This window comes from Marmota monax, unplaced genomic scaffold (genome assembly GCF_021218885.2).
Source record: "Marmota monax isolate L192 unplaced genomic scaffold, Marmota_monax_Labrador192_F-V1.1 WCK01_AAM20220418_F8-fsc00141, whole genome shotgun sequence".
In the NCBI taxonomy this organism is placed as follows: Eukaryota; Metazoa; Chordata; class Mammalia; order Rodentia; family Sciuridae; genus Marmota; species Marmota monax.
The window spans coordinates 3,477,889-3,492,815 of record NW_026692981.1 but is presented as its reverse complement, the minus strand read 5'-3'; the positions used below and the strand labels follow the sequence as shown (position 1 = coordinate 3,492,815).

General features: G+C 40.9%; 1 long non-coding RNA gene across 2 annotated transcripts in view; it reads right to left on the bottom strand.

Annotated features, from left to right (window-relative positions):
• Positions 1–574: 574 nt before the first annotated feature.
• Positions 575–14,927, bottom strand: part of LOC124097907 (uncharacterized) — a 55,246-nt gene continuing 40,893 nt past the window's right edge. For both annotated transcript variants that reach the window (XR_009227512.1, XR_006853400.2), the window contains 2 exons: positions 2,698–2,955; positions 575–1,233 (listed from right to left, as the gene is read on the bottom strand). This is a non-coding gene — a long non-coding RNA (uncharacterized LOC124097907). The remainder of the gene's footprint in view (positions 1,234–2,697; positions 2,956–14,927) is intronic.

The window sequence follows — 14,927 nt, the reverse complement described above, 5'->3', positions numbered from 1 at the left end:
CCCCTCAAAGCAAAAGCGGGGATTGGAAATGGGAGGAAATTTGAGCATGAAAACTTTTTTTTTCTTTTTCTTTCTTTTTCTTATTTATTAAAATAGAAAACAGGAAAGGGAATGTGAAGGCTCATGGAATTCAGTGATTAGAACTGTTTTCTCTAAGGGAAGAGACAGTAAAAATTTCAAATTTGCTGACCACATGTCTATACTGCAGCTACTCAGTGCTGTTCTCCTAGCATGAAAGCAACCATGCACCACACATGACCCAAAATGTACCTCTGTTCCAACATAATTTTATCTGTGGGCCCTGAAATTTGAATTTCATGTAAATTGCGTGAATCAAAAAAAAATCTTCTTTTGATAGTTTTTCAAGTATTTATGAAAATCATGGCCCACACAGAAATAGGTGGTGGACTGGATATGGTCCAAGGGCCATGGTTTTCACTCCTACTTTAGTCTGTTCTCCCCTCTCATGGATTTCCTGTAAGGGGGACCCAAACCTACTAGTGTCTATGAGGTATTCTTGTGAAGATAGGATAAGAGACTATCATTCAAAAATCAAATCAGGAAAATAAAGTCATACAGAGAATTTTAAAAAAGACTCTATTTAAATGAAAGGGATGATTTACACACTCTGTGCCTCAGACAAGGAAGATCTACAGGGGACCTCCAAAGATAAGCACGTGCAGCCAGATTAAGAAGTTTGCTAATTGACACGTGTAAGTTCACAAAGATAAACAGAGCCGCATTGGTCGGACACACCAGCTGCGCCGCTCGGCTCAGACAGACCACGTTCTCTGTCGCTAAGAATCCTGTCAGATTAAATCAACCTGCAAATATACAATTGTGACATCTTGTTCTCTGTGGTACAGTGCGTGCCACTGTAGTCATTATCTCAAAGTTCTCTCACTCTGAGGCGCACCAGTGTTTAATTATATTCTTTTATGAGCCCTCATTTGTAGACATCATCCTCTCTCAGAGTTGGCTTTGCTGAGGGAAAGTAGGTCATTATTTTCAAGGCTGTCCCCAGCAGTACTGAACAGGAAGCGCTCAGCAGTGTCCTTTTAAGTACAGCGTTTTGTGGAACCAAGACTCTGTGTTCTTGCTTCAAATTCTTTGGCCGTCAGTTGAGGGATGAACTCATCTCCCAGTTTCTACAGGCCCTTCCTGTCTAGGACGAGACCCTGGAGATGACAGGCTTGCAATCGGGGTCTGTTCCCTCCAGTAGGCAGGTTGCATCTTTCATAACAAAGGGGGAGAAAACAATAGTTTAGTCTATATTTCAGATGAAAAGCCACAATTAGGAATCATTTGAGAAGAATTCCTGGGAGTCTCTGCCATGAGGGTTGCTACAACAAGAGCTGGAGCCACTATCGCCACAGACCACATCCCACCTGTAGCTTGATTTAGTATACAGGACTGCTGGCACACGGCCAGGCTTGTTTACAGATGTATTTATCTGTGGTTATTTATCCGTAGCTATTTTCTCAGGGCAACACCTACCACCTGCCAAGTCTAAAATATTTACTGGCCCTTTCTAGAAAACTTTGCCCATCCCTGCTACCCAACTATAAAAAATACAGTTAAAAATATAAATGCACTCAAATTAGCATTTTTGACAACACTGAGTGAATTTTTCAAAATTTAATTCTAGTATGCTATTTTCAACTTAAAAATGAGACATCATGCCTAAAGTGCTTTTGTTCTGCATTGTTCATCTAAATTAACATTCTCTGCAAGGGGTACTATGTATTTTGCTGGTGTTCCAAAGAAAACTAAAATATGTTCTTTCTGGGCAGGTGTACATAATATGTGTATATGAGTGTGTGCTCATATGTGATTAAGAGTGTTTAATAAGAACAAGATTTCTGAGTTTTTAATTTTGAATTAAAACGGGAGGTCTCCACTCAGGCTGGCAAATATAGCCTACCCAAACCATGCGGGCCTGGGGGTTCATCTAGCAGCATCAGGCTAGGGAGGAGATTCTGCGTCATGTGTGTGGAATCCCCAGATGCTGGATTAAGAGGGAAGCAGTGTCTGCCCTAATGTGGGACAACTGACTTTTCCAGGACCACACTGGAGTAGGAATCAGAGTGTACACCAGGCTCATCCATTTCTCCAAGAGCGATGCAAAGACCTACGCAGGAGAGGGGTGGTACGGGTGCTCCTGAACGCATCTCATAGACAATTCTACACCCAGTCAGCTGCCTTTTTTTCTGGAGATGGGTCAACAACACTGGGATATGTGGAGAAAACGTAGGAATCGGGCTCAGTACAAATGTTGGATCCAGCAAAGACATTGCTGATCTTCTTTAACCAAATTAGGACATAATGATTTCCCCCTTACTTTCTCCAAATTATGTGCACTTGCATACACCATCAAGAAGTATAACCCACCCTCTCCCCCAGCTAGCACCCAACTGGGAGAGGGATTTCAGCTGGCAGTGACTGTAGAGCTAGCTTGAGGACTGGAGGCATGTGTGATATTTTGAGTTCTACATATGTGGTTGAGTTCCTAAAAAGAACCTTTTCCTAACTAGAATCCACTCACCAAAGCCAAATGAAACATTATGATTAGATATAGAAAAAAAAAGGAATATTTAAGCATCTCTTCTAGAAATTCTGCTTTTTCTCATATGTTTTTTTTTTTCCAACGTCTAAAAGTCACCCAAATGCTCAGCATCTAACCCACTGAGTACTTACCATTAATTTTGATTTACTTATAAAGGTCTTCTGTTAAGTGAACAAGGGCTCAGTATGTGGAATGACAGCTTGATTTTTCTTCTTTTGACATCTGTTAAAAATGAGCTATGATATCATCAATCATGTTAACTCTGTGGTATTGCGTTATTCCTTGGGTGTTCCCAGATTTCATCTGACAACTTTCTCTAGGATTCAAACCATAAACACTTCCTCTAGAGTCGTAATGAGGGGTGTAGTTATAAATCCAGGGGACTGGACCTAATAAAAAGAAATACATAGTTTTGTACTCCCTCTTTCCCCAACTGACCAAATTAATTCTTCACCATAATTTCCTACAAATATAAGAAACAAGTACAACCAATGGAAACTAAAAGCCTAAACAAATAGAGGTTTAATTGTCCTGAACAATTCGGAACAATATTCAATTTGTCGTGAAATGATATAAAATATATAAGAATATATCTATTATAAATTTGAGTTCTACATATGTGGAATAATCTATATAATGACAGATAAACTCATGAGCAAGGTGATTTTATAGTTTTATTCAATAATGAAATATTTTATTGTCAATTTCTAGTAGCATTCCAGATTTTTGTTTAAAACACCAACTTTGGTAAGAAAATCATAGAGTCTCTTCTCACACATAGTCCACTTCTGTTTCTCTCTTTTGGAGATCTGTACTCAACCTAAGAGGTTGGAAACTGTCTCGCAATTCAATATCAAAATAATGCATGAGTGTCTGGGTGTTTGTGAAGTGAGTATGTTTTCAGCTACTTAATGCCTACTCATGTTGTAAATTACAGTATGGCATAAGGGACACTATGTTTTAGAAATTTACACTGAATTTGAATTGAATTCAAACTGAATTTGAAATTTGCTAAGGGATTTTCAATTTCAAGTCAGCCTAATATTGAAAAAGTTACACTTTTTTGCCTTATTATGCTCAGCGAAATCAACAGTATGAAAGCCAACCAAGAACTTCATGGACGAGACCAGCTGGACTTTTACCACACTCATTTCCTCTTCTTCTTGGGCCAAACGCAGCCATACTAGTGATCATGCAGTCCCATGAGTGACATCTAGCCAGTGAATTCATGTGGCTGGAAGTGTTTTGTGCCATCTCTAAGTCTGGAGCTCATGAACTTTCCTGAATAATGCTGTGTTACCATGTCTCTTATGCAGAGAGGAAGAGGAAGCGGTTGTGAACATGGTAGACTACCAGCCAGAATAGGTTCGCTTCTACAATCTTGGAGAAGAGCCAGCTACCAATCAGAAGAGGCCCTGGCAAGCAATGAACCACTGATACATGAAAATGTATTAAAGGAGTGAGAGTCACCTCCATAAATACAAGCTTGAGTGACATGACTTCTGATGTGACACTAAATTATTAATTTTTAAGTCCAGATGCTAACAGGTCTGTAGAAATGCTGGAACAAAGATTTTCTTAACAATTTCCACAGCCTCCTAGACACTTCGATTGGCAAATTAACAAAGGCACAAAACCAAGCAGAGGAACTTACGCTACCAACCCCATTATCTTTCTAGGGTAGAAAATTTGGAAGGAATTCCAGGCTGCAGACTCCACCTACACACAAAGCGCATAGATCTCCTGGGAACGGACATGCAGACTACAATATCAAAAGAACTTCCAAAGGAATTATTTCCAATTGCAAATGCCTTCAGATCACACTTAATCCTGGAATAATCCCTCCACCCTTCTGTTTTTGGAGAAACCCACCTTCCTAGAAGCCTAGAGAACCATACATGATGTGTGTGTGTGTGTGTGTGTGTGTGTGTAAGCATGCAAGGACTACTTATAAAGAGAAAAAATTCATAGAAAACAACCTCAGTACATTTAGGCTAGCATTGTGCAAAAGGTTCCAGTGTCCTGCTGCCAACTTCATTTCTAGTTGGTACTTTCAAAGTAAAATCGTCACACATGACTCTGGGTGCTCAACCACAGCATGCCTGTCCTGAAAATGCCCTTCCTATTCAAGGACTCCACTCCTGACTGCAGCATGTGGGATCAGGGGGCAAAGAAGATTCTCTCCTCCAGGGATTCTGGGATTCTGCTGCAGCAATCCTAGTGAGTGGGCACTGTTGGTCGAAAGGGTGGCATGTGAAGCCCGGTGTCTAAGTACAAAGGATACCACTCTGAAGAGGTCTACAGATGAGGGAGGCTGAGCACGAGAAGAGAAAAGAGAGTCAGAATGAGTGAAAGAGGAAGTGAGCCAATTTATGGACATGAGAGCCTGCATTATAGGGGCTTTCCCACTCCTGGTTGTACACCCTCCCCTGGAATGTATTTTGCTTCATAATAGGGGAGTAATAGGAGAGTAAAAGAATGGCACCTTCAAACCTCCCAGTACCAGCAGTTCTCGCTTCTGCTAGATGATATCTTTAATAGGCCCTTCTCTTCCAGTCCTCCCTCTCCAACACTCAAGGCATTTTCCCCTCTGCTTTACTAATATTTTCAGCAAGTCGTTTCCTACTTGTCTGTAAGGATCTGGATCAGGCATCACCTCCTTGGTGACGCCTTACCAGATTCTGTTAGGCAAAGTTACAAAGTTAGTTATCCCTGTGCTTTCCCTCCTGAATCACAGCTATTTGTTTACGCAACCCTCAGCAGTTGTACACTGGAGCACTGGCCAGAGGACTGCTGTAGAGTTTTCTGGAATCTGCAGCATTCAGCTCTGGGGAGCACACAGCAACTTCTCTGTAACTGTTCGTGAACTGAATGGATGGATGCAGCCAATGGAGTCAGCCGTGTCTTCAGATGTCAAGTCACTCCGCACATGCGGCTGGCACCCTCGGTCTTGGGAAGACAATTTTTCCCTTCTGAGATGATCTGCCTCTTTGCCCTCTGTACATACACATCACCAGACAGGATCTCTGTAGGGTACTTCATATGTCACTTCTAGAACAAGTTTCACTTAAGGGAAATTACATATAAAAAATGTGTTGGGAGAGCTTCAAACATCACTGTGATTTAGATGCACTCACAGGTAGCCTGCTTTGTTGCTTAAATGAAGGAGCTCTGTCAGTTATACCACAAAGTATCAAATTGAAGTGATTTGAAGAAAAGAGTCAATTAAAATACAGAGTTTTTGGAGGCCTAGACACACCTGAAGCAAATAATCAGAACAGTTAGTAAAACAACTTGCAAGCCCTGTCTCAGCAATGCCAGGTCTTTAGCACTTTGCAGTCTAGATTTCCTGTCTCACTTTTCTGAGTCCAAGGCATATATACCCACAACAGGCGAAGAGCAGCACAGACCACTACAGGGATTCTGCTTCCTTCTAGCTTCAAAGAGTTAGGAACTGTTGGCTCCCTGATTTTTAAATATCTACAGAGGGACAGGAGAAGGAACAAAAAGCAAAGGGGTTCTTTGCCTGTATGCATGTCTGTCTCTCCCAACTCTTGTGTATAAACATATGCAAAATTATACCATTACATAGAAGGACATGCCCATAGGGACATAGGTGGGCGTGCATATATGTACATGTGTGTGTGTGTGTGTATATAAGACTGAAACTCTTCTGACTTTTTCCTCCAACCTTTCATAAGGTGAAGTTTCATCAAAGCACATCATGTGACTCTCCAGGAACCTCACTGAGCAGGTCTGACTCATCGTCTGGGAATTTTAAATAAGCATGTGCTTCCATGAGAGTTAATACTTAAAAACACACACACAAACTGGCAGTGAAAGAGAGAAAGAAGAAAGAAAAAAAATGCAAGTGAAACTTTTGCTTGGCACAAACACTCGGGTCACGCACTGGCCACTCAATATTTCACAGTTAATTACCAGGCGGAATCACCTTCCCATGAAGGTGGTGGTCGGAGCTCAGGGGCAGGGGCAGTAAATCTACACTCATATCCTGAAGTCAGCCAGTTGGATTAGGCACTAAAAGGAACTGTCCCCCCGAAGTTGTTGACCCTGATTCCCCTCTGTGATAGAAGTTTCCCCCGAGCCAAGGGCCATGTCTGCCCACTAGTGGTCAGATGGCAGGGCTGGTACCTGGCCACTCCCTGGAGGGTTTGGTGCTGGTTCTCTCTGGATCAGTGTGGGCAAGATGCCCAGTCTGAATTTTAAGTCAGCATTTTGCAATGTACCAACTCAGCTCTATTAGAGAATAAGAATAAATAAATAAGAATATAATACAGGGTATCTCAACCTCAAAGGAGTAATTCTGTTGGCAGAGATTATTTAAAATTGATTAAAAACTGATATTTGCAGTCTTATAGTAAAATCTGACATTTCCAACCTATTCCTAAAATCAGCTGTATCAATAACACTAAAATGAAGAACTTTATTTTCTCTCCATCCAGCTTCTCGTAGAGTACCACACTGATATTTTCACCTGAAAACCAACTACTGAGTGTTCTTCCATTGTTCTTGGAACTGATTGAAAAACCTTAGGTTGAAACTAATTTTTTCACAAATCGGACTCTACCTGTATTTGCAACATAATCTCCATTAAGTCCCAAAACTATATTTTAGGCAAACACTACTGTAGGCTGACCTCACACTTTATTCATGGGACGTTTGAACCCTGTTCTAGTACCGACATATGCCAATGGACCCTTATCTCAAGGTCAAGCCCCCATCCTCATCAGACTGTGGCATCCCTTGGGCTAATCTGTGGCACTTACCGCAGCCACTGTCATGGCCATGTTTGTATCTCAGGCAGCCACTTACATATATCCCTTTTTTATAGGAATCATGTCCTATATTCCTTCTAACCCTAGGATGTGTAGCAACCCCACGGGTTTAGGTGTTACATCTGTTGAACACAAAACACTGAAATAAATCAGGGATATAATTCCTAAGTCAAGGCTCAAAGAGAGCACTATTTCACTGTGATCAGGGAACAGTACATACAACAGAGCCACCCTCCGTTGGTGTAGCTTTCTCTGTCATGCTGAGAATCTCACATTGTGAGGAGATGGCCCCTGGGTGCTGTACAGGTAAAGCATAATTCTTTTTTTTGACCTTGAGTATTTAAGTCCATGATATGCAATCTTAACACATTTTCTAATAAAAACTTGACCCTATGGACACTGTTAGAAAGAATACTCAAGTTTTAAGGAAATTCTAATTCTTGAGATCATCTTTTTCTCTCCCAACTTTGGCCAGTAAGGTTGTGAGCAACCAGCCATGTATGTATAATATGTCAAAACGCACTCTCATGGGCTGGAGTTGTGGTCAGTGGAAGAGCGCTTGTCTAGCACATGTGAGGCACTGAGTTTGATCCTCAGCACCACATAAAAATAATTAAATAAAGATATTGTGTCCATCTTTAACTACAATAAATATGTAAAAAATACAGTCTACTGTCACATATAGTTAAAAAGAACAAATTAAAAAAAAATAAGCGAGCCAGATATGGTATCACACACCTGTAACCCTAGTGGTTCAACTGACTGAAACAGGAGGATCACAAGTTCAAAGCCAGCATCAGCAACTTAGCCAGGCCCTAAGCAACTTAGCAAGACCCTGCCTCAAAAGAAAATAGCTCCCCTGGATTGAATCCTGGTACCAACCAACGAATAAACATAAGTGACATCAGAAAAAACTACAGCATAAAGGTTTTCAATTCAAATGTAGTAAAAGTATGTAATCTTTCTAGCTCAGTGGTAGTTAGGAAGGTAGGTACAATTCACAGCCTATTCTCTGTGAGAAATATTTCATTAAGTTATCTATATTACCTGGTTGGAATCAAAAGGAATAAATCACCCTGTGTAGAGTCTTTGTTTGTTTACCAATCCAGAAATTAAATAATAATGTGACCCAGTGGGAAATGACGTGTACTGCCCTAGGTCTATCCCAAAGTCACTGAAATCTCTCCTTGTGCCTGAGCCAATTTGCATATGGTCAAATCTGTGTCTATAGCCGGGTGTGGTCTCCACCCTGGCTGTGCCTTTTAGAATGTAAGATCGTTTAAATGATGTCTCCGTTACTTCAGCCAGTGACTGTGCTCAGGCCTGCTGCCTGGGCTCCATGCCTTGTCCTTGTTTGTCTTAGACACTGGATGTGGTTGGGGACGGTCCTCTCACCATTCATCTCAAGCATGGAAGCTGCGATCCTTTTTTTCCAACAGTCACAAATTTAATTTTAACCCTCTGCTCCTGCTTCAGTTTTCCCACTGATTTTTTTTAACATGGAAAAACAAGGAATCATGAAGCTGGGAGAAATTTTACTTAGAATTTAAAGCCATCTTCTACGCCTCCCCCCCACACACACAGGGTAATTGGGGGTCAGTGCTTTGCCAAGGATCCCATAACCAGCTATGAAAAAAAAAATCACAGGAAGAACCGATTTCTTTTGGGTCATGATTAAATATTCCTTCTTTAACCCACAAAATTATCCAGATATTTGGTATCTGGTGTGAAAGACTTTATGTGAGGTTCTTTGATAATATATTGATTACCAGATGTTTTAGTCAGATTTCTGCCTTTGTGAGCAGCATGCCCAACAAAACAACTTAGAGGAGAGGATTTGGGGCTCAAGGTCAGAAGTGTCAGTCCATAGACAGCCGACTCTGGGCCCAAGAAGAGGCAGCATATCCTGGGAAAGGCCCAGCAGAGGGAATCTGCTACCCTCACGGCAGCTGGGGAGCAGAGAGAGGGGTTGGGGGGAAAGCCACAGGGAAACGCACCCTTCCAGGGCATACAGCCAGTGACCCTCCTCCTCCAGCCATGCCCACCACCCAGTTGGTTTTTTTGAAACTAGGATGGGCTGATCAGATCATAGTGCTTGTCATCTGATCATTTCCACTTGTGAATATTCTTGCATTCACAGGTGTCTTTGTGATTCACCTCATGTCCGAATCATAACGCCACGCTATAAGGCTTATGGCTTGAAGTCAAGCCCGATCACAAATCATGCCAAATTGTATCTGTGGCTGATGCTTTGGGAGCAAAGGGAAATTGGTATGTGTTAAAGGGTTGGGAAGGGGCTACGTGCCTCTTAGGACAGCTATAAAAAGTCACGCAGGCTGGGTGACTTAGACAACAAGTGCTTGTTTCTCACCCTTCTGGTAGCTGAGAAGTCCAAGCTCAAGGTTTCTGCTGACTGAGTGCTTGCCAAGTACCCTCCTCCTAGTGTAGACACATCTTCTCCTTGTATCTCGCATGGGAATGGAGGGCTCTCCTGTCTCCTCCTCCTCTCATCAGGGCCTTCTGCCACCCAAAGGTCCCACCCTCATGAGTCCTCGAACCCTAATTACCACCCAAAGCTCTTACTTCCAAACATATGAAGGTAAGGATTTCAACCTCAGAATTTGGTCGTGGTGGAGGCATATCTCCCAGAGAAGAAAATTCCCAGAATAGGACGAATCCAGGCATATCACAAATATGGGGAACTTCTTAAGGTACAAAAGTACCATCAATGGTTGCAATTCACACATTACTGCAGAAACGTTTTACCCTAACACTGGGCACAAGGAGCCATAGATTCATAATGGGCAAGAGAGCCTTCCTTTCAATTGTCAAAATGTCTAAAGTCATACTTTTAAAAGGTACTGTTTTTTTTTTCTTTTTTATAAAAAATAACTGCTATTTACTCCCTTTTTATTTATTTATTTTTTTTTGCTGGCTAGGAAAGTCATAAGTGATGTGTGCAAATATTTGGAGTAACTGTAAAGAAAGAAGGAAGATTAACTGTAATTTCGTCTCAAAGAATGAAACCTATGGGAGGCGGTCTCGATGAATGACTGGCATTTTCCCTCCCATCATCTCAAGAGGTTCTGTGGGTCACTTTCCTGGTGGCCTGGATATTGATTGCCGCGATTCTTGAAGTAGCAAAATGTGTCTTCAGACGTAGGTGAGCCTTCCTGAAGCTCCATGGGTTGAATTGCTCTCACCTGTTCCTTTGTGATGTTACCCCTTTGCCCTTTTGGGGATAGAATGTTCCATGGAAACGCCCTTTGTGTGTCCCCTTCTCTTGCTCTGCCTTTGGGTGTGGCCTTCCTAGATGTCAGTCAACCTGCTGAACCTGGCCCCTTGCCTCATGTGAATGGCTTTACCTCAATAAAAGGGTTCAGCATCTCTTTCTGCAGACCCTTAAGGTCAGAGGAGCCATCACAGGACCCTCAAAGAAAAAGGTATCTCTGTCTCTTGTGTGGTTATTTTGTGCAGCCCAGTTCCCCTGGAGTGACCCTGAGTGCTTTTGTCGCGAGGAACACGACAGAAAACAATTCTAGGTTAAATATTTGAAATATTTGGGGATATGCATAGCATAAGTATGTATTAGGTTTTTTTTTGAAGACAAAATAAATCTCAAGAGAATTGAAATTGAATAAAATGTAACTTCATTAACATTCCTTCACACAAAGACTGAAGTTCTAGAAATATTCAGAAATATTTAAAATCTATTACTTAGATAAAGGAGGCCTGTGAGCATTTAGGATTGTCGACTTTGTTTTACTGAGAGAAAATAAAAACAAACCTTTCTGCAGTTTGCTTTAGGAAGGCGAAGGGCAGGCAGGGCATATTTGCAATGGTGTACCTGATTTTCTCTGCTGTTGACCATCTCTCTCTGACTTGGGTTTAATGGCCCCATTTCAATGTTCACAGGACAGACTCTTCAAGTGAGGAGGACTTCCACAGAAGTTATTAACGAATGCTGCAGGTTGCAGGTGTTCAGTGTCTTTAGAAGATTTGCTCAACTCCCAGAGTCCTTCTGGAGACAAAGACCCACGCACTTATTTCCCCCAACAGGGCAGACGCCCGTTGGCTCACCTCCAGCAGCTTCACCTCAAATAATCTGTGCACTCCTTACAACACCTTTCATCAGACAGACTACAATTTCCTTCAGGTATACAAATGAGACATCTTTTGAAAGAGTACAGTCTAATTGAAACTGTCTGAATGTCTTTATTCCAGGCAGCCTCTATTACAATATCTATTTTTACACACACTTTTTTTTTCCACTTTCAAGATGATTAAGATTTTGAAGCATGAATTAAAATCACAGCTTTGGCTTGTCAAAGTTCTGGATAATTTGAATGGTCAATTTGTTTTTAAAAATTCATAGTAAGAAGGTAACAGTAAAGTAACAATTTGAAAACACATATTTTCTTCTCAAAGTAATAACGGGGGGAATTGATCGGTGAAGTTCTGAATATTAAAATATGCAGATTTTTGTTTTCAAACTGTTAAAAAGGTTCATTTCTTTTTTTCTCTTACACATGGCTTCCTTCAGATTTAAATTTAAAAAAATAGCGATTTAGGCTCTTTCTCAGTTTCTTTACACATTTCAGGCATTAAGCTAAACTATAAACAAACAATGTTTGTGGGATGCATTACTGTGCTGGTGTAGGTTTCCGAATAACCTAGGACAGATTTTAGAACCAGGGCCATTAGCAGTCTTCAGCTCTTCCTCTGTTCTTTGTATTCTTTTCAAAACACTTTCAACTTGACATCATTTCTCATCATTTCTCAGTTCCCTCTGGAGAGTCAGCTCCCTCGATATCCCAAGCTCACTCTTCACAGCTCATCTCCTTAAAAGGCTCCATCGTGTTTTGTATTGATTGTGTTTCATGCAAGTAACACATGAATAAATTATTGCTGTGAAAGATTCGACCCAGAGAGAGCCACGTTAAACCAACGGGACAGGTGGCTTTCTCACTGGCCACACTCAACTTTCTCGGCAGAGATCCCCTGTCAATAGTGCAGGATGCAACTTCACGCCTTTTCTGTGTTCATGTATGTATACGTGTATCATTGCATATGTAAAGAAGATCATGGAACATGTGTTGTCGCGCCATGTTTCTTCATTTTACAGTAAGTTTTTCAGTTTGCTCCGGTTTCCTCTCTTTGTTACCTACCATTTCATGATATTCGATGCTTTAATATTTTACTTAAAATTCTCCTCTTGATGATGTGGACTTACTTCTTTTCTAATTTTTGGTAGCTTAACCCACAGCAAACATCTATATATGTATACCATTATGCACCTGTGTTTTATTTAGATTGCTATTTTAAAATCAACATATGAATGGAAACATACTCATTTACCTTGTAAAAACAATTGAAGATCTGGAGAAGAATGAAAAATGGGAGCTGAAATGCTATTTACAGGGTGAGGAATTATAGGTGGAGCGATGTTGAAGGTGCAGCACTGGAGGAAGGAAGAAGTAAATCCACTGGGGAACAGAAGCTCAGTAGCAGGGAATTCGCAGGATCCACCTGAGGGGTGGAGTTAAAGGGACTGCAGGACAGGGCCAGGGCTGGAGCAGGCTGCGCCCAGCAAGGCTCTAACATGCTTCTGGTGCAGACCATGGGGAACTCACTCGTAGCAATTTGACCGAATTTGAGAAGGGCAAGGACAACAGGGACAAGGAGATGAACAAGGCTGAGGTGCCGTCTTTCCTGTGAAGACCACAGAAGAACAATTTCAGGCTGTTCCCGTCACACAGTGTCCTCACAACGTCTCACCTCTGCACATGCAGCATAAAGGTAGCCAAAGGCGACAGGGAAACCATCTGCTGAGAGTGCCACTCCATGTCACCTTGAGGGTGCATTCCATGGTGACGGGCTGAGGGTCATAGCCATCAGCTAGGGTGCTTCCCCGTAGCTACCTGCTGAGGGAGCCTGTCTTTAGTCACCTTGAGGGTGCCTCTCCATAGCCACCCTGAGGGTGCATCCCCGTGGCCACCTGATGAGGGATACCTCTCTGTAGCCACCTGCTGATAGTGCCTTTCAATAGCCACCTAGAAGGTAGTTACCTTGAGAATACTTCTCCATAGCCATCTTCTGAGGGTACCTCTCCACAGTCACCAGCTAAGGGTGTGTCTCCATGGCCACCTGCTGAGAGTGCCTCTCCATAAAACATAATTTACCAAAACAATTGTGCACCAGAATGCGCCCCAGGTTACTATGGTGAAAGAGAAGAAGCTGGACAGTGATCAGAAGTGTTCAGACGTATTTCATTCACTTTTAAAGCAACAAAAGAGGGAATTATATGTAGTAAAGTTAAAATTCCTCTTGGTTCACTATTCCCTCCTAAAAGGACAAACAAATCATTTATTTTAAAAACAAAGAGGAAAAAAAGGCAATCAGGAAAGATTATAATCAAATTCAGTAAAAAAAGTTTATATAAGATAATAAAGTATACAGAATATTATGCCTCTAAATTACTTAACAGGGAATAATATGCCTAGAAAATTATTTCCTAATACTTTTAAATGAGATAAGAGAAATTAAGAATAAAAATTTTGAAAATTAAAAACTATAAACACTATATATATATATATAAAACACATAACTGAAGTGATTGAAAATGGAGACTTGGAAGAGGTGTGATAGACTAAAAAATCATAAGAGTATCATGTATTAATGAAGAAAATTGCAAAATAAATACTAAATTAAAAGAGTTTATATTCTTTCTTATTAAACAGTAAACACAATGCTTAAGGCTTTAAGAAATTCAAAATTGGAAGAAAGACATTTTTAAAGATGTTTACAGAAGTGATAAAGATAGAAAACAGCAAAAAGAAAAAAATACCAATGTATGCATAAGAAAGTCCAGAAAAAGAAAAAAACGAAGCAATAGAAATAAACTAAAATTAAAATAAATGATTCATAAAAATGTTCCTGCCATTAATATAATCTGAAGCATGTATTTAAAGGCACTGATGTTTCTGGGAAAATTGACCCCAAATAAACAGCATATAGTCCACAAAATGACTAGACTTTAATGTAAAAGTAAATAGACACACACACATACACATACATACACACACACACATTTAGACAAAATGAATAAATAAAACAAATCATAATGTCAACCTGCTTTATATTAGATGTCAAAGAAGTAACAAATTAAGATATTCAAGAAAAAAAAAGTGACAGCTAGGATTTCATAGCAAGTCAAAATGACCTTCTAGTCTAAGACAAACAACAATTAATGTTCGAGAAATCAGGGGCATATGTTCCTTGTGGCCTTCCCTATTAGGGTTCTCCAGGGGGCAAACCTAGTAAGCTATGTACATATCTCCATTATGGGGGATTGGCTCAAATGATCACAGAGGTTGAGAAGTCCCCAAATCTGCCAATGATTTAGTGGGACCCAGGGCCCAAGAAACAGAAGACTATGGTATTATCCCCGTTAAGTCAGAAAGCCTGAGAAAGGAAAGGGTGGGGTAGAGACAGGTGGGTGTCGGGGTCAGTGCTATTAGAATCCTGTGTCTGCTCAGGTAAAGAGACAGAGAATTATACTGTCC